Genomic DNA, 19492 nt, shown 5'->3' on the forward strand with positions numbered 1-19492 from the left:
CCCTAAAAATGCTAACTCAGATTCACATAACTTTGGAATAAAAGGAGAGGTTTCCAGGGAGACTTTTTTGCCTTTAGTCTAACTTGGTTGACTTCAAACTTAGCATCTCAGTAAAGACACACAATTTATGCTAAACTAAGATTCAGCAAAAAGCCTTGGTTATCATTATGCAGTTTTGCTAAATCCCGAATAAATTCACTGGTTATTGACAAAATGCAACCTGACAAATCATTAGGTAACTGTGACATTATCAGAAAGTGGGTAACTTCACCCTTCCTTAAGGAATAATTTTAGTTAGTGAACTGGGAACTTGGAGCAGAAGCCTAATGTTGTGTCTTTTGGGAGGGTCTGGTATCATACACTTGAAGTGAAGGCCAGATTTAAGCACTGCTGGGGGAGCCTAATGGTGGATAACTGGTGAGGTGACCTGGCACAAATGTTATGTGGCATGTCTTAGGCTATGGCTCAGTGAATATATTTTCTACTTGTACCAGCCAAACCTACTGCCACTGTAGGGGATACCCGTCTTTTGCTTCAGTGATGTAACTTGTTATGTGAAACTGTGACACTTTTCCAACTCCAGTGGCAGAATTACTGTATTACAATATTTGTAAAATTTGAGCTCTATCTTGACCCTGGTGTTGAACATGACTGCAATGGCCACATGTGAAATAAGTCACATGTGGCTGAATTACACATGATGTGATGGGGACAGGTCCCTTCCTCTGAGGTGCAATATTCTTGAGTAAGTAAAGAAACCAGGAGCAGGGAAAAAGCTTTCAACAGGGGTTAAGTCTGGGGCTTTACCAGCACACTAAAAAAATTCTCATCTTGGAGATGTCACCAAGGCGCTGGATGAGGGTAAGTCAGTCCATGCAGCTTACCTTGACTTGGCCAAAGCCTTTGACACAATCCTCCACTCTGGTGTCATTGAGAAGCTAACACAACTTGGCATAAATCCCTATCATCAGGTGGATGGCCAACTGGATCACTGACAGGACCCTCAAAGTCAAAATAGGCACCTCCACCTCCAAATAGAAGACCTGTCACTAGTGGAGTTCCTCAGGGATCTGTCCTGGGACCCTTACTGTTTGGCATCTACTTCTCAGAGATCCAGGCTAAAACAAATGTCCTGTGGCTGACCAAGTTTGCTGACGACTGTAAGGTGGGTGTGGTCATTGCCTCCCCAAATGATATTAACATACTGCAAGATGGTCTCACAGCAACTAATAACTGGTGCCAAAGTCATAACCTTAAGATACATGCAAAAAAAAAATGCATCATCATACCATTTGGCAGAAACATGGCCTCTGCTGATAACCACATCAACGGTAACCCACTAAGCACACAACAAGTGGTGACAGACCTGAGTACTCTCTCTCACATTCGACCATCATGTAGCGGCAGTGCCCAGAAAAGCCTTTTATTTGGTTCATCTCATAAGTAAAGGGATTGCATCCAGAAAAAAGGAGGTTATTACCTCTTTATACCCCTCCCTCATTAGACCAATAATTGAGTATAACACCCTGTATGTACCTCTCCAAGCATCTGCATCAACTGGAAAGGCCACAGAAATACCTCACAAAGAGAATCCATGGCCTCCAATACCTGTCCTATGCTGACAGGCTCAAATCACTATCACTCTACTTGGTATTGTACAGATTGCTCAGGGATGATCTGTGCCTCACCTTACAAGGCAATCATGGACTCTGTCCTACTAAAGATGCGCCATATCCATAAGTCTAATTCCTTGTGCATTACCCACTCTTAAGGCCTGAATCTAATATGTGACATCAACAAAACCTGCTGGAGAGACAGGTTTGTCTCTCAGAGGCTGCCTCGTCTCTGGAATAGACTTCCCATACATGTCAAACAGAGTATCTCGCTGGCCCTCTTCAAGTGCAGCCTTGATGAGTGGATGAGAAACCACAAATTTGTTCCAGGGGTTCCTAATGTGTCCCTCACTAACAGGGGCATAAGGTGATGACTTAGGTTTCTTTTTGATAATAAACGTATGGCTATTTAAGGGCCCCAGGGTTATTAGCCTAGTAACCTCCTATGATCCTATGTGCTGAAAGACATTTTTGAACTATATGACTCATAAGAAACATTTTTTCATTAATCTGGCATTTACAAGACTGTCTAATATATTCTCATGTCTAATGTTATTTCTAAATCAGAGCACCTTAACAGATTACTGCATCTGTTTGCAGATAATCACAGCAGAAAAGAGTTAAAGTCATTCTCTCACTTGCCTAGTTAATGCATAAATAAATAAAATATAAATGAATTAATGTTTTTGCTGCTGATTGTGATTGGTGAAAAACAACCCTTAAGTGCACTCCTAGTTCAAACAGTACCCAAGTGAAGTACTTTATGTTCACACACACACACACACACACACACACACACACACACACACACACACACACACACACACACACACGTATGAAACAGTGACAAATAAAAACACAAAAGATCAAGTCCAAATCATTAATCAGAAACACTCTAAACTCAAATCATTAAAAACATAAATAAATAAACACCTCAGAAAAGATCAGATTTTTAATCTAGGATGAATACACAGATATTTTTCAAGTATTTTGGTTAATAGGCAGATGTTAGAAATTGGTCTGTAGTCATGTGTAGAGGATGGGCCTGGGACTTGCAAAACATTATAATAAGAAAGGAACAAAAAAGGGACCTTTGTTCTCTGCATAAATCTAATTATGTGTATATATATATATATATATATATATATATATATATATATATATATATATATATATATATATATATATACAGTCCTTACCTACAGATTTTTATTGTTTAAGAATCTGATTTTATTTCGGTTATTGAGAATGAATGAATGCATATATGTTGATATGTTCTATATTCTTTTTTATTATTAATTGGATTTGCTTGTATGCCTTTGACCCAAATCATGATGGAAAAGAGTCTGAAGACCATTTCACAAACCCAGCCAACGACAACAATTAAGTGTTTGAAAGAGACTGAAAAGGGATGCACAGACTTCTAAGTGTGTCTTCTTAAAAGGTGTACATGGCTTGGCATCTTATGGTTCTTGTGGTACCTTTGGTCTTGGGCCATTGCTGTAATGGTCTGCATAACAGCTCCCTTACCCAGTTTAAATACATACATACAGGGCCGGCCTTAGCTGATATGGCACCCTAGGCGAAGTAGTGCTCCGGCGCCCCTTAAGCCCCACCCATATACTCATGAAACACCCCTATGAGCCACGCCCACAGGTAGGTCACTCCCCCCCAAAAAAACACTCCAGTCATTCACTCCCCAAAAAAGCCAGTCCAGTCATCTCCTTTAATTATTTAAATGCATAGAAGAAAGGATACCTTGTAATGTAGTTTAAACTGCAAGTGAAGATGGAAATCTCCTTTAATAAACCTATTTTATCTGTTGCTCCTTCACACATACTTTACTATAAAAGTCATGTCTTCAGAAAATAGAAGCCTATGTGCCTTTGTTCAAAGGCTTGTTTAGGTTAATCTAAACAGTTTAATTTACTCTGGGTATGCGAGCAAACCTTACAGCTCAGAAAAGTAGAATAGCAACCTCTCTCCTCCCTGTGTACAGAAGCTTAAGCTAGAATAGCTCAAACACAGATAGCCATTTGATAAACAATACAATTTTGAAATGAAAACAGGCTTGGCATGAACAGTAAAATTCTCTGCCACTGAAACTGCATGAAAACCCATATTTATAGAAAATGCATCTGGTCCGTGGAGGATTAAGTTTACATTTGGGCTGTTTTCAAAACAGACTCCTTGCACACATTTTTATGGTCATGCATACATGTATCTGTTCTTTGATTCAACTTCCTGATTGCATTAAATTATATTCCTTATGTAATAACAGCACCACTTGTTAGAATGTGTTTTACATTTGTAGTTTTAAGCATTTTTTTAATAAGCAAAGAAACAAAATATATAAACCAATAATGACAAAACTACCTATTTCAAAAAATTCCAACCATAAAAGGTATTACAATCTACCAGTATCACTCAATACAAACAATCTATGCAGAAGAGAAATCATCTGAACAATTCCACATTAAAGAAATCTGTTACTAATGAAGAGATTGCCACTGGCAAACAACTTTACATCTAATGTTTCATCTACAAATTCAGTGCCTGTTGCCCTTGAAGAATTAATTGCCTATATTACATTAAAAATTGGTAAACTGGTAATATTGCAATAAGAAATGACAAAAAATGACAAGTTCATTGCTGCTAGGCATCTCATGCAAAGGAGGACATGCTTAGAAGTATAGAACCCTTATCTGCCCTTAAAATGTACATACTGCTGTCTTTACTTTGTCATTGTTGCCATTGCAAGAAACTCACCTAATTTTGGTACATGTATTTCAATGATATATGTAATTAAGTAGTGCTGTGCAACTGGGGCTAAGAAGTTTCTTTAGAGGTACTGGGTTTGAAGGTGTCACATTGGAATTATATTCATTTAGTTTCACATCATGCACTCATTTAGTTACAAGTCAGCCTGTTGACTCAGAAGTTATCATAGTTTAATATGTTGGCCTTATATGTAGATCACAGATAAATTCTATCACAACATGGGCACCATACAATATACATACATATATATATATATATATATATATATATATATATATATATATATGTGTATAGATATATATATAGATATATATATAGATATGGATGTGTGTATGTGTGTATGTGTGTGTGTGTGTGTATGTATGTTTTATGTTGGATCAGCAACACATTTCACTTAGTGAAACTAGTGCTGACTATAATGATTCATGGAACTGTTGGAAATGTGTTGGTAATTTGACACGTAAAACAATGTGTGGTATTGTAGGTACTTTTTTTACCCCCACTAATAACAGTGCTGAGTAGATGGAATTACAGTTAAGCTGTCTGAAACTACATACTGATTACGAAATGAAATAAACGTTGTAGGACACTGCTAAATTCCAATGCTTTATTTCTTAAAACAAAGATAAAACACAAGATGAGCGCTTTCGGGATGTTCCCTTCATCAGATATTTCTCACATAAAACAGACACTATTTAAAATAATGAATAGCCAATGGCAGTCAATTGAAGACCCGCCTGTTTTGAAGGGTGGGTTTTACAGGGATTACATCATTAAGCCCTGGCTTCCTACAGGCCAGTAGCTCAACTATCCATCTAGATTCAGCTAGCTCTGTTAAGTGTTTCAAATTACCTCCTCTATTGTTTACCTTAACATTCACAATGGCCCTAAAGGTAAAACTATGAGTAGGATATTCCATCACATGTCTACTTAAAGCATTGTTAATATCATTGTTCCTTATACAAGACAAATGTTGCAAAATCCTTGCCTTAAACATTTGATTAGTCTTACCCACGTAGAAACTTGGGCATTTAACACATTCTGCCAGGTAAACTATGTCAGTGGTACGACATGTGGCTCTACCCTGAAATACAAACTTCCTGTGAGTAACTGGATGTACAAAATCAGATGTTCTCTTTATGTGTGGACAAGCTTTGCAACCTCCACACGGGGCTGTTCCTGTTGATGTAGCTATAATTTTATTTTCATTCATATTTTCTCTACATAGTAGGTCCTTGAGATTTTTATTCCTCTTATACCTAAATCTAGGGTGGGTACCTACTATTTTGTTCACACGTTCATCCCCCATTAAGATGTTCCAATTTTTACAGATGATGTCACAAACATCTCCTACATTTCCACTGTAAGTGAGCATTATCTCAGGTCCCTTTTGCAACAGTGGGCCACTTGTACGGTTGGAAAGATTTGTAGTTTCACATCTTATCCATGGTTTATATTTGGTACTTCGAAAACTTTTACCACGATCCATAACCTTATCAACCACCCTACTTTTATAACCCCTCTGTAGTAAACACCCCTTTAACTTTGACAATTATGACTCATAAACCTCATCATCTAGGCATATCCTTGAAATCCTGCTAACTTGCCCTTGTATTATATTGGTGTAAAAGTACAACAAAACTGTTAATGGTCACCATGGACGTTAACAACTTATTTACTGTGATTAATAATGACTATGGTGTTACCATGATAAGTACCCTTCTAAGAGATTCTAAGGCAACAGAAGATAAGATTTATTTAGTTAAGGAATTGTTAATGTCAGTCCTTGACAACAATGTTTTCATAGGAGCAGATTCAGTTTATAAACAGGCACAGGGGGTAGCCATGGGCACCCCCTGTGCCAATACATATGCTAATCTTGTTCTATCGCAATGGGAACAGACACATGTGCTGAATAATGAAATATGGAAGGCACACATTAAGATGTATGCACGTTTTGTGGATGATGTCTTCATCTTGTGGGATGGTGATACAGATTCTTTACATCGGTTTGTAGAATTTTTGCATTCCACAACAACCTTTTTTAAATTTAAGGTGGATACATCGTTCCATTCCATAGACTTCTTAGATGTCCACATAGAACAGAATGATGAAGGCTTTGCATCCAGGCTTTTCAGAAAAGAATGTTGGAGAAATACTTTATTAGCCTACGATAGCATGCATCCACGACACATTTACACCAATATAATACAAGGGCAAGTTAGCAGGATTTCAAGGATATGCCTAGATGATGAGGTTTATGAGTCAGAATTGTCAAAGTTAAAGGGATGTTTACTACAGAGGGGTTATAAAAGTAGGGTGGTTGATAAGGTTATGGATCGTGGTAAAAGTTTTCGAAGTACCAAATATAAACCATGGATAAGATGTGAAACTACAAATCTTTCCAACCGTACAAGTGGCCCACTGTTGCAAAAGGGACCTGAGATAATGCTCACTTACAGTGGAAATGTAGGAGATGTTTGTGACATCATCCGTAAAAATTGGAACATCTTAATGGGGGATGAACGTGTGAACAAAATAGTAGGTACCCACCCTAGATTTAGGTATAAGAGGAATAAAAATCTCAAGGACCTACTATGTAGAGAAAATATGAATGAAAATAAAATTATAGCTACATCAACAGGAACAGCCCCGTGTGGAGGTTGCAAAGCTTGTCCACACATAAAGAGAACATCTGATTTTGTACATCCAGTTACTCACAGGAAGTTTGTATTTCAGGGTAGAGCCACATGTCGTACCACTGACATAGTTTACCTGGCAGAATGTGTTAAATGCCCAAGTTTCTACGGGTAAGACTAATCAAATGTTTAAGGCAAGGATTTTGCAACATTTGTCTTGTATAAGGAACAATGATATTAACAATGCTTTAAGTAGACATGTGATGGAATATCCTACTCATAGTTTTACCTTTAGGGCCATTGTGAATGTTAAGGTAAACAATAGAGGAGGTAATTTGAAACACTTAACAGAGCTAGCTGAATCTAGATGGATAGTTGAGCTACTGGCCTGTAGGAAGCCAGGGCTTAATGATGTAATCCCTGTAAAACCCACCCTTCAAAACAGGCGGGTCTTCAATTGACTGCCATTGGCTATTCATTATTTTAAATAGTGTCTGTTTTATGTGAGAAATATCTGATGAAGGGAACATCCCGAAAGCGCTCATCTTGTGTTTTATCTTTGTTTTAAGAAATAAAGCATTGGAATTTAGCAGTGTCCTACAACGTTTATTTCATTTCGTTGGTTGGTTCGTGTGGTAGGACTTTGGTGCAGTATATGATTTTTTACCTACATACTGATTACATTACATCATTTAACATTTTTGGTATGTAGAGGTATATTATGCTGGAACTTGCTATTTAGTAGGTCTTGGAAGGCTCCCAAGGCTGCAGGAAAAGGACTAGCTAGTTGATATAAAGAAATGTATTTCAGCGTTTCCCAGTTAGGGGTCACCACAACGGAACTCCAGTCCGCTAATGATTGGCAGTGGATTTTTTTTTTTTACAGTGCCGAGTTGCCAACCTGATGCCCAACCTTTAAGGAGGGCACACCCACTCACAAACACATAGATATGTTTGTGTGTGTGTGCAGTGTGCTTAATTTAGGGGTGTCTGACATTGATAAAGATCTTGTTTTTTTAATTACTTGAAGCTATATATAAATAATGGCAAATGTTGCTGTTGTCAGTTGATCTAAAACTCTTGAGGGATCTGTGTACAGTATTTCAAGGTAATGTGAAGTTCAAATTTGACAGACATACTGGATAAGGTCACAAAGCAGTTAAGATCATAATACAGTTGCACAGTGAAGTAGTGTTAGAAGGTGACACTGTTGAGTGGGTACATCTGCTAAATCTAATTTTACACTGTTGAAGTAAAGCAGTATGTAAGTGGGAGTTAAACAGTCCTTATTATTGTATTAACCTGAAAAGTACCTCCAGGAGAAATAAAATAGTGGTTATAGAACACAGAGACTCATGCTACCTCCAGAGAAGCAAAATAATGTGGAAAATAGAATTTGAATGGGTGAGTCTGGCTTGCATGTAATTCTATTTGTGTTGCCACACTATTTTTTTTCTTGCTACAGCTGTACATAAATAGCTCAGATTCAGTATAAGCTGGCAGTTTGTCACAGAATGTCAGCAACTGGTCCTCATTCAAAACCACATTTGCCTCATCAATGCATTGCTCTGTCCTTGTAATGTCATTGAATACCAAATGGGACAGAAAAGCCTAGTGTCAAAACCTGTTTTCCATGCAACATCAAAGACTGCTTTTCATGGTAACTGTGCTACATTCACAATTCAGTTTATCAAATTACATGCTCATTCAGCAAAGATTGGAATGTGAGACCCCATACCATTCAAAGTCTGTCTGTATGTTGATGTTCACAGAATAAGCAGAAATATAATAATTTTAGGAAACCATAACACAACATTTACATTCGTGTAAATCAGTTCTCTTCAGGTATCAATGGCTCTAAAAGCAGCTCAGAGAAAAATGTCTTAAGAATGCAGTGATGTCCATAGAATGCTATGATAATCTCTACCAAGGCAACACAGGGCACAACGAGCTTGATGAACACTGTTCAACAATTAACCCAAAAGAAAAAAAAAAAACTACTGTCTGTGGTATGGAGCTCTTTTCCTGACACTACAGCAGCCATTTGACTAGGGCCATACTTGCTTTGAAGTTATCTCTACACTAATGTGGTTCACAAGCTTTTTGTGGTAGCAAACCCTTCAGAAGTTATCACAGTACTTGTGGTGTATTCAATGGACTGTGTTGTCTTGCCGTGCATGATGCAAGGGCTGTGACACAGGAAGTGATTGTATTGTAGGGTATGTTGGCCGGTCAATAAAGTTTGGAGTTGGTACCAACTGCACACAGTTGTCCCGCGTCTTCTTTCTAAGGTAAAAGAATACAACAGTACTCAAAGAACTCCATCCATTCTAAACACTGTCATCGTGCAATTTTATAATAGTTTTTTATGATAACTTAATATTTAAAACTATGTAATAATAGTGCAGTGCACAAAAAAGCCCTGAAAATAGCACAAGTGCATTTAAAATTTGTTCATAATAATACATCATAGGCATACTAACACTGTAACTGTTATTTAAAACTATGTAATAATAGTGCAGTGCACAAAAAAGCCCTGAAAATAGCACAAGTGCATTTAAAATTTGTTCATAATAATACATCATAGGCATACTAACACTGTAACTGTTTTATATTGAATTAAACTCATAGCAGCCAAAAGCTTAATTTCTTTTAAATATAACAAGACCAAAACATGAATGAATTACGCAGAGCTACATAATCACTACCAGGAGTTAGTTCATAAATAACACGGGGCTAATGATTACGGCTTGTCGTGTCGATAAAAATTGATTTTGAAGTGAGCGGCTTAAAATACAAAAACACAAACACGCATACACTTACCTTTGTTCTAAAGCAAATGGCTACACGCAGACAGATGGACTTTGTGTAAAAGAACTCCTTGTTTAAATTACGCGCAGGCTTGAAGAATGTATTTACGTCCACGCTGGTGTCATGACGCATGTATGCCGATTCGTGTACCGCGATGTTTTCCTTTTTTTTTTTTTTTTTTTAATTCTCTGGGCGGGGCAACCTGCAGCTGTAAGTAGGAGGGCGCTCAACTCCTCTTGCAGCTGTAAGTGGGAGGGCGCTCACGTTATGCTTCAGGCTTCCTGAACAGGGAGCCAAGAAGAATGAAGATTTTATAACACTTAAAAATAGCGCCCTTTCCAAGGCCGGCTTGTACGGCGCCCTAGGCGGTCGCCTAGTTCGCCTATGCCTAAGGCCGGCTATGCATACATACACACACCTGTCTGTTTAATGTACATAGGCAGCCTGTAATTGTTCATCTCCCAGGTTCCTGCTTGTAAATGTTTCATCTGCTAAGCCCCTGCTTACACTTACCAGGGGTACCAGAGCTTGTCAGAGATTTGGGATGCATGGCTATGCTTAAATGGCTATAGTGGTTGTTAGCCTAGTACACACCTATGAACCTAACATATTAATAATGGACAAGGATTATTGGGCTATTCATTTTTAACATTTCCTTGAAATGAAATACACAGATTCTTGTAAGCCAGACAATGTCCTCATTTCACCCCCTCTCAAGTTGTACATTCCTGATCTGGTTAGTAATGTAAGTAGCAAATTATTAACTGTGAGCAGATTCAAGAAACAGTGTAAGATTCTGCTTTCATTTTCAAATGTTCTTTTGTAGATAGAGAACAATGATTACCTGCAGCCCTGTAGCCATTCCTTTTATTTATCTTGTTTTAATGAGAGGCGTTGTCATGGTTTTGGTCTTGTTTATTGTTCTTGTAAAGGTTAACTTCTTGAATCTACAGTAAACACAATGTGGAACTGGCAGGCTTAACACAAAACGTAGTTCAGCCATGCTGTTTGCACCCAGATGAGTATGTTTTTTCTAAGAGTCTCTGTGAAACAATAATGGCTACATAGCATAGAAAATGTTGACAAATGCCCCACCTAATGACTGCATCTTGCAAAATAGATTTGCACATAACCTGCTTCTCATGGGCCTTAATTTGCTCAAGAATCAGGAATAAAGTCAGAAATAATGAGGAACAAAGGATCAAAGTCAGGGACGATTTTTAAATATTACTCTAATTAACCTAAAAAGTTAATAAAACAATATATTTTGCATCAACATGCATTTTCTGAAGATGTATGAATCTAATGTCTGGCATTTTGATCGACTGTAATCCTTGGTGATTTAACAGAAAAGTCAAAAAATGTATCAGGGAAAGGGCAATCATATGAGACTCAATCAGGGCATTCTGCAAAATTAGGGACGAAGGAGAGGTGTAGAGAGCAACATTCAGAGAGGTATATACTTATTGTAAATGTGAGATGGTTTTATTGTAAATGTGAGATGGGTTGTGATGTAATGCTCTGAGATACAAGTACAAAATGAAATTTCCTGTCGGCTCAGTCTCTGTAGTAGCAATGACGTTTGTGTGGCGAGTACAACTGTGCACTGATGTGATCACATTCATAACACTGTTCCTAAGGACCTTAAGACACCCAGCCACGTATGTCTTCAAGTAGATACACTTAAAAGTCTGTGCCTCCCTTTTCAAGCACATAATAGTGCTTACTTTGTATGTTTGTTTGCCTGGGTTTGGGAAATAGTCCTCAAACTCTTTTCGGTCATCACTTGGGCCAAAGACAAACAAATCCAGTTAATAATAGAAAAAAAATCGAACATATTACAGGTACATGGATTACGTTACAGTTCAAGCTATTTTGGGATTCTTAGTAACAGCAATCCAAAGCAGATTCATAGGCAACGGAAATCGTATAATTATATAGTTATGTACAAAAAAATCCCTTTCTTGCTTCTTTCTTATTTCAGAGGTAATTTTGACATAGGTAAGCAAAACATATCAGCAGTAATGTGGAAGAATATTCCAATAAATAAGAAAGCATGACTTAACACAGTTAATAGATGTTATCACTTGCTGATCTGTGTGGAAATAACGCACAAGTTCCACCTGCTAAGGTAATACTCATACATTCTGAGCTGTCTAAAAAAAATGAGATCGAAACAGGCCAGCATTTTAAGGTATTTGCATTCATAAAAAAGTTAAGTAGTACTTTTTCTTGTTTAGTTAGCATTTTTTTTTTCATTTCTGGCATCAGCAGATGAATGCTTCCAGTAGACTAGGGCAATCCTGGATAAAGCTTTCTCTCCAGCCTTTTAGACAAAGATTGGTTTAGTTGTGACTTTGTCTCTAAATGGTAGACAAAAATGTCAGGTCCAAGGGTAAAAGGGAAATTCCCTTTCTCCGGTGACATGCAACTTGGAGTTAGAAATTAAAAAGGAAGGTGCACAAGAAACATTGTCCTTCGCATGGGGGTTGTGGAGTTACCATACCACAGAAAGAGATGACCCTGAGCAACAGATTCAGAAAACATTCCTGCATTGTGGCAGGGGAATCTGATGAGTAGTCATGCTTTATGTGTGTGTGATTCAAAAACACAGCTGCCATAAAAGGGGGGGCAGCACACTTGGGTCTGGGATATGCTAATGGCTGTATAATGATATGGTTATAAGTAACATTATCACAGTGAGTGTTTTGGGGTATGCAAAGAAGACAGAACAAGATGGCAGCGTGGTTCATAAATGTGCAAATGTTATGCAACAGGGTTATGCCCATCGCATATCTGAACTCAGATGAATGTCCGTGTTCAGACTATGGAAATTATGAAAAAGATATTAGGGTCTGCTGCAGCAGCAGTAAATGTGAATTTGCAAGAAGCTTAGTGCCCCTGCTTTTCCCACTGGTGCGAGCCATTGGTCTTGGAGTTGCCAGGTCATCTGGCCATGCTTAACATGTCATAGACTCTATGACACTGACATTGTGGGCCAGTACAGTGTAGATAGGGACACCAGGCAAGAAACAATAGTCACGTGTCTGCCTTATCTGTAGCCCCATGGGAAATTTGGATTACCCATATCAGTGGCTACTATGGTATGTGTGGCTTTATGTGTATTAGCTACAGAGACCTTTCAGCGACCTACTGAGGACACATTGAGGGTCTCAGCCATCTGCCTTGAGAATATGCTATCAGTTTCTCGGTGCCATGTATCAACATGCGGGTGAGTAAGTGATTATATTATGAATGGCTGACATGTTAAATGGCTGACAAACAAAACATCCACCAAAACATGTCGACAATTTACACTATCGACAACAAAAACATCAAAATGCAGTATATAGAAAAAGGAAACAAATTTCCTTTTCTGATGTACTACCCATAACTTGACCATAGTCAGCTCAAGGGCTGGGGCTGGGTTGGGTTAGCATGTATTACCAAGGGGGGCAGGGGGCTTCACCTCCCTGCCCTTCTTTGTGATATGTGCTAACCCTAATCTCTGCCCTTCACCCTAAAGTGCAGCTTACCTGCAAAAAACACTTCCCATAACACTACCACTACACAAACAGTTCCGACATTTACCACACACGCGTACACACACACACACACACACACACACACACACACACACACACACACACACACACACACATTCAGAATCGCACACTATCTCCTTATCTAAGCCATACCCTAACCCTAAAACACACACACACACACACACACACACACACACACACACACACACACACACACACACACACACACACACACACACACATTCAGAATCGCACACTATCTCCTTATCTAAGCTGCACCCTAACCCTAAAACACACACAGTCTCCCACACAGACTCACAGCCTTACCATTTACCTTTGTCAACCACCTGGAGGTCACCCAAACAATGATTTGACCAAATATACTGTTGCTCAATACATACAGCAATTCAGTTTTGTTGCACAAATCGGTGTCAACCAACTGCACTGCAACTGGGAGAGCATATATGGCTCCCACATACCACAGATGAGAACCAACACTGTGTGATATTTCTATGATATAACCAATTTCCAGAGGTACTTGGGGCTATAGATTGTACCGACATTGAAACAACAGCCTTACATGGTGAACTGGAAATGAGGTACATGAACTTTAAACGGTATCCCTCCATCAACTACCAGGTGGTCTGTAAAGCACACGGGCATCATCCACATTGCATGTGCAAGCCACCCATGCTGTTATCACTTCTCGCACATATGAAACCTGTGCCAATGTTTTGTGAGGGGTGACTTTCACTGGGGTATCTTGGTGATGCTAGATATACTCTGAGAACCTGGCTCATGACACCTATAAGCAATCTTCAGAATTAAACAGGGTAGTGGTACAACCATGTCCAGTCACAAAAACGGGACATTGTTGAGTGTGTTTTTGGACAGCTGAAGGTATGCTTTTTCCTGTCTGTATTCATCCAGTAGTACCCTGCAGTATGACCCTGACACCTGAGTTAAAATGTTTACCATGAGTGGCATGTTGTCATACTTAGGAGGCAGGGAGGGCACTTAGAGGAGCAGTAGACCCACCACTCCTGTTAAAGGAAGCTGAGTCAGAGGGGAGCCAGCAGCAGGTAATAATCATGCCAGAATGAGGTGGGAGCAGTATGATGTAGCACTGACAAAGAGGCAATGACTTGCACATCCCTTCAGAACATAGTATACAACATAGTATATACAACATAGTGTATATATACAACATAGTATACAACATAGTAAAAACAGTAAAGTAGATACACTACAGTAAAAATGATGCATGCAAAGCCAACACCAGGATGTGTTTACCCATGCATAGGCTGACCACACAGTGCATTAGACATAGGCTACCCAAATCAAAAGAAACAAAGGTCTAGACACAGTTATCATCAATTGCGCAGGTAGGGAAGACCATGTGGGATGTCTTTCACAGAGAAATGTGTGAGTGCTGAGGATTATTAAAGTTAAATATACTGTTGCATCTTTCCCTTTCTATTGTGAGGTTGCCGGGTTCTTCTAACACAAAAGGTTTTGTGATCAGACAGTGTCAGTGGGAAGTTTGTGTATTTGCTGTGCTGGGGTCTATGCTAGTGTGACTGTGTGTCTGCTAGGACACAGCCTCATCACTATTTGCAGCACTGCACTTTGATGCACTGGATAGGGCAAAGGCATGCATGGCAGAGGTTTGAGCATCCTGTATATAGACCCGCCCATTACAGCTGGAGCTACCAAGAGCTGCACTGGTTGTGCCATGACCCTGACTAGATGGTGGTGTGATTCATGTCCTTGAGTGATGTCTGCTATGAGATGTGCCACTACAGTAACTACCACAACTATGGGGACATATCCTCTTCTTGGTGTAGACATCTCATCAACAGCTGTAGCCATGTGGTGTTGTCTAGAACATCCACTGCCATGATAGTTACCATCTTGGAGGTAGCTGTGGTCTAGCTTCTTGCACAGTGCATCACCCCGGCAGACATCAGAGGACATGACATATTCCAGTATGTGTTTAAGTATATAGAAATAATCACATATATTAAATATTCACTCCTATAGGTAATTTCACACACATCTGCATCAACCTTACTAACTGCGCCTCTGACATACTATCCTCAGGAGGGGGGCTGTAATCATATCTCCAGTGAGTAGCATTACCCATCCCATGTTTTTTCCTCTGCTTCCTTCCCTGTTTCATCTCCTTTCTATTCACCCATTTCTAACCTTTAATCTGGTAAAAAAAAAAAAGATAAATACACCTCCTTTATGGCCATTTAAGACCTCCAAATCAACTTTTCTTCTTGCTCGTATTGTGAGCAGTGGATCTCAAAGATCAGCATCGATACTCATGTACAGATGATGAGCATCGCTACTGCTCATCATATAGCAAGAAGCCAGGCTCATCGATACTCATGTACAGCTGATGAGCATCGCTACTGCTCATCATATAGCAAGAAGCCAGGCTCATCGATACTCATGTACAGCTGATGAGCATCGCTACTGCTCATCATATAGCAAGAAGCCAGGCTCATTGATACTCATGTACAGCTGATGAGTATCGCTACTGCTCATCATATAGCAAGAGGCTTCGCGACTCATGTAGAGCTGATGAAGCATCGCTACTCCAGGCTCATCGATACTCATGTACAGCTGATGAGCATCGCTACTGCTCATCATATAGCAAGAAGCCAGGCTCATCGATACTCATGTACAGCTGATGAGCATCGCTACTGCTCATCATATAGCAAGAAGCCAGGCTCATCGATACTCATGTACAGCTGATGAGCATCGCTACTGCTCATCATATAGCAAGAAGCCAGGCTCATCGATACTCATGTACAGCTGATGAGCATCGCTACTGCTCATCATATAGCAAGAAGCCAGGCTCATCGATAATCATGTACAGCTGATGAGCATCGCTACTGCTCATCATATAGCAAGAAGCCAGGCTCGTCGATAATCATGTACAGCTGATGAGCATCGCTACTGCTCATCATATAGCAAGAAGCCAGGCTCATCGATACTCATGTACAGCTGATGAGCATCGCTACTGCTCATCATATAGCAAGAAGCCAGGCTCATCGATACTCATGTAGAGCTGATGAGCATCGCTACTGCTCATCATATAGCAAGAAGCCAGGCTCATCGATACTCATCATATAGCAAGAAGCCAGGCTCATCGATACTCATGTACAGCTGATGAGCATCGCTACTGCTCATCATATAGCAAGAAGCCAGGCTCATCGATACTCATGTACAGCTGATGAGCATCGCTACTGCTCATCATATAGTAAGAAGCCAGGCTCATCGATACTCATGTACAGCTGATGAGCATCGCTACTGCTCATCATATAGCAAGAAGCCAGGCTCATCGATACTCATGTACAGCTGATGAGCATCGCTACTGCTCATCATATAGCAAGAAGCCAGGCTCATCGATACTCATGTACAGCTGATGAGCATCGCTACTGCTCATCATATAGCAAGAAGCCAGGCTCATCGATACTCATGTACAGCTGATGAGCATCGCTACTGCTCATCATATAGCAAGAAGCCAGGCTCATCGATACTCATGTACAGCTGATGAGCATCGCTACTGCTCATCATATAGCAAGAAGCCAGGCTCATCGATACTCATGTAGAGCTGATGAGCATCGCTACTGCTCATCATATAGCAAGAAGCCAGGCTCATCGATACTCATGTACAGCTGATGAGCATCGCTACTGCTCATCATATAGCAAGAAGCCAGGCTCATCGATACTCATGTACAGCTGATGAGCATTGCTACTGCTCATCATATAGCAAGCCAGGCTCATCGATACTCATGTACAGCTGATGAGCATCGCTACTGCTCATCATATAGCAAGCCAGGCTCATCGATACTCATGTACAGCTGATGAGCATCGCTACTGCTCATCATATAGCAAGAAGCCAGGCTCATTGATACTCATGTACAGCTGATGAGCATCGCTACTGCTCATCATATAGCAAGAAGCCAGGCTCATCGATACTCATGTACAGCTGATGAGCATCGCTACTGCTCATCATATAGTAAGAAGCCAGGCTCATCGATACTCATGTACAGCTGATGAGCATCGCTACTGTTCATCATATAGCAAGAAGCCAGGCTCATTGATACTCATGCACAGCTGATGAGCATCGCTACTGCTCATCATATAGCAAGAAGCCAGGCTCATCGATTCTCATGTACAGCTGATGAGCATCGCTACTGCTCATCATATAGCAAGAAGCCAGGCTCATCGATACTCATGTACTGCTGATGAGCATCGCTACTGCTCATCATATAGCAAGAAGTCAGGCTCATTGATACTCGTGTACAGCTGATGAGCATCGCTGCTGCTCATCATATAGCAAGAAGCCAGGCTCATCGATACTCATGTACAGCTGATGAGCATCGCTACTGCTCATCATATAGCAAAAAGCCAGGCTCATCGATATTCATGTACAGCTGATGAGCATCGCTACTGCTCATCATATAGTAAGAAACCAGGCTCATCGATACTCATGTACAGCTGATGAGCATCGCTACTGCTCGTCATATAGCAAGAAGCCAGGCTGCCATATTTCACACCTCCAGCTATTGTATACAATCATTATCATATGCGACTTATATTAGACATTTCCACCATCAAGCATGCAAATGAGCTGAACATCCTTGTGTGGGAGTTAGCACGGATGAAAACGGGTGTGACCAAGAATTTTAAAGCATTTCCTTTTGCAAACTATTACATTGCTAACTACAGTTTAGGAAAAGGAGTTTATATCCCAAAGATGGTGCCCTGGGAATCCAAAATATTCGCCTACCTACCTCCACCATCATTACAGGTTAAAGCCCCTTGAGCAGTACCAAGGACCGCAGTACAAGGCAGAGACCTGGAGCAACCTGCTATAAGATATTACACATATAAAGGCATGCCTCATACTGGTGATCAATGCCACAACCATTGCAGCAAGCTAAAATACAGAAATCCTGACCTCCTGTGGTGATAGAAGGCTGAGATGAGGGAGCAGTCACAACATATGTATTGTAACTATGTCACTGCTTAAACATCCACAAACTTTGCCACTGAATGCCATGCAATTCTTTCTGTACATACTCAATGCACAGCTGTGCAAAAAGAGGTTTGAGTGCCTGTTACAGGTACTGTATCTTGACGTGTTAACAAGCTAGCCAGTTGTCACAACCAGTACTCAGGATATAGGTATGTCTTACAGGTACTGTAGCTTGATGTGTTAAACCATTCAGTTATCACAACCAGTACTCAGGGTATAGGTATGTGTTACAGGTACTGTAGCTTGACATGTTAACAAACCAGTCAGTTATCATAACCAGTACTTAGGGTATAGGTATGTGTTACAGGTACTGAAGCTTGACATGTTAACAAACCAGTCAGTTGTCACAACCAGTACTCAGGGTACAGGTATGTGTTACAGGTACTGTAGCCTGATGTGCTAGCAAACCAGTCAGTTATCACAACCAGTACTCAGGGTATAGGTATGTGTTATAGGTACTGTAGCTTGACGTGTTAACAATCCAGTCAGTTGTCACAATCAGTACTCAGAGTATAGGTATGTCTTACAGGTACTGTACTGTAACCCAAGCAGCACCAGCAGCCCTGCTCAGACAGGTGCTGCAATAGCACCTGCAGCAAGCAGTGGTGGTGGAAGTTACATGTATATCACCTGACAGCAGCTGCAGGAAGTCAAGAAGGACCTTCCTGACAGCTGTCTGTATGCTTGAATCAGCTGGATTGAGGCCCTCCTTTGGTGATTCATGGAGTTGCATTCCTGCCCCATACTGGCATTAATATCAGACCTGCCCCATACTGGCATTAATATCAGAGCCAAGGCACAGCAGTGAGTGAAAACACTGTGGGTAATAAACTCACACAGGGTCATGGCTGGCAGAAACACTGTTATGCACCCCATGCTATCCACCATTCTATTATGTCCCTTCTTTTTGTGTGTTTGCAAGTCCTGTTTGTTCTACAGTCATCACCATCATGTTTGACTTTTGTCTGTGTGTCTGATGCTCCCTTCTCCAATGTCTTTGCCTTTGAGTGTGTCACCACCTCCCCTTGCTGTCTTGTCTGTTTT

The sequence above is a fragment of the Protopterus annectens genome, chromosome 10.part0, assembly GCF_019279795.1.
Source record: "Protopterus annectens isolate FY-2018-M chromosome 10.part0, PAN1.0, whole genome shotgun sequence".
Lineage (NCBI taxonomy): Eukaryota > Metazoa > Chordata > Ceratodontiformes > Protopteridae > Protopterus > Protopterus annectens.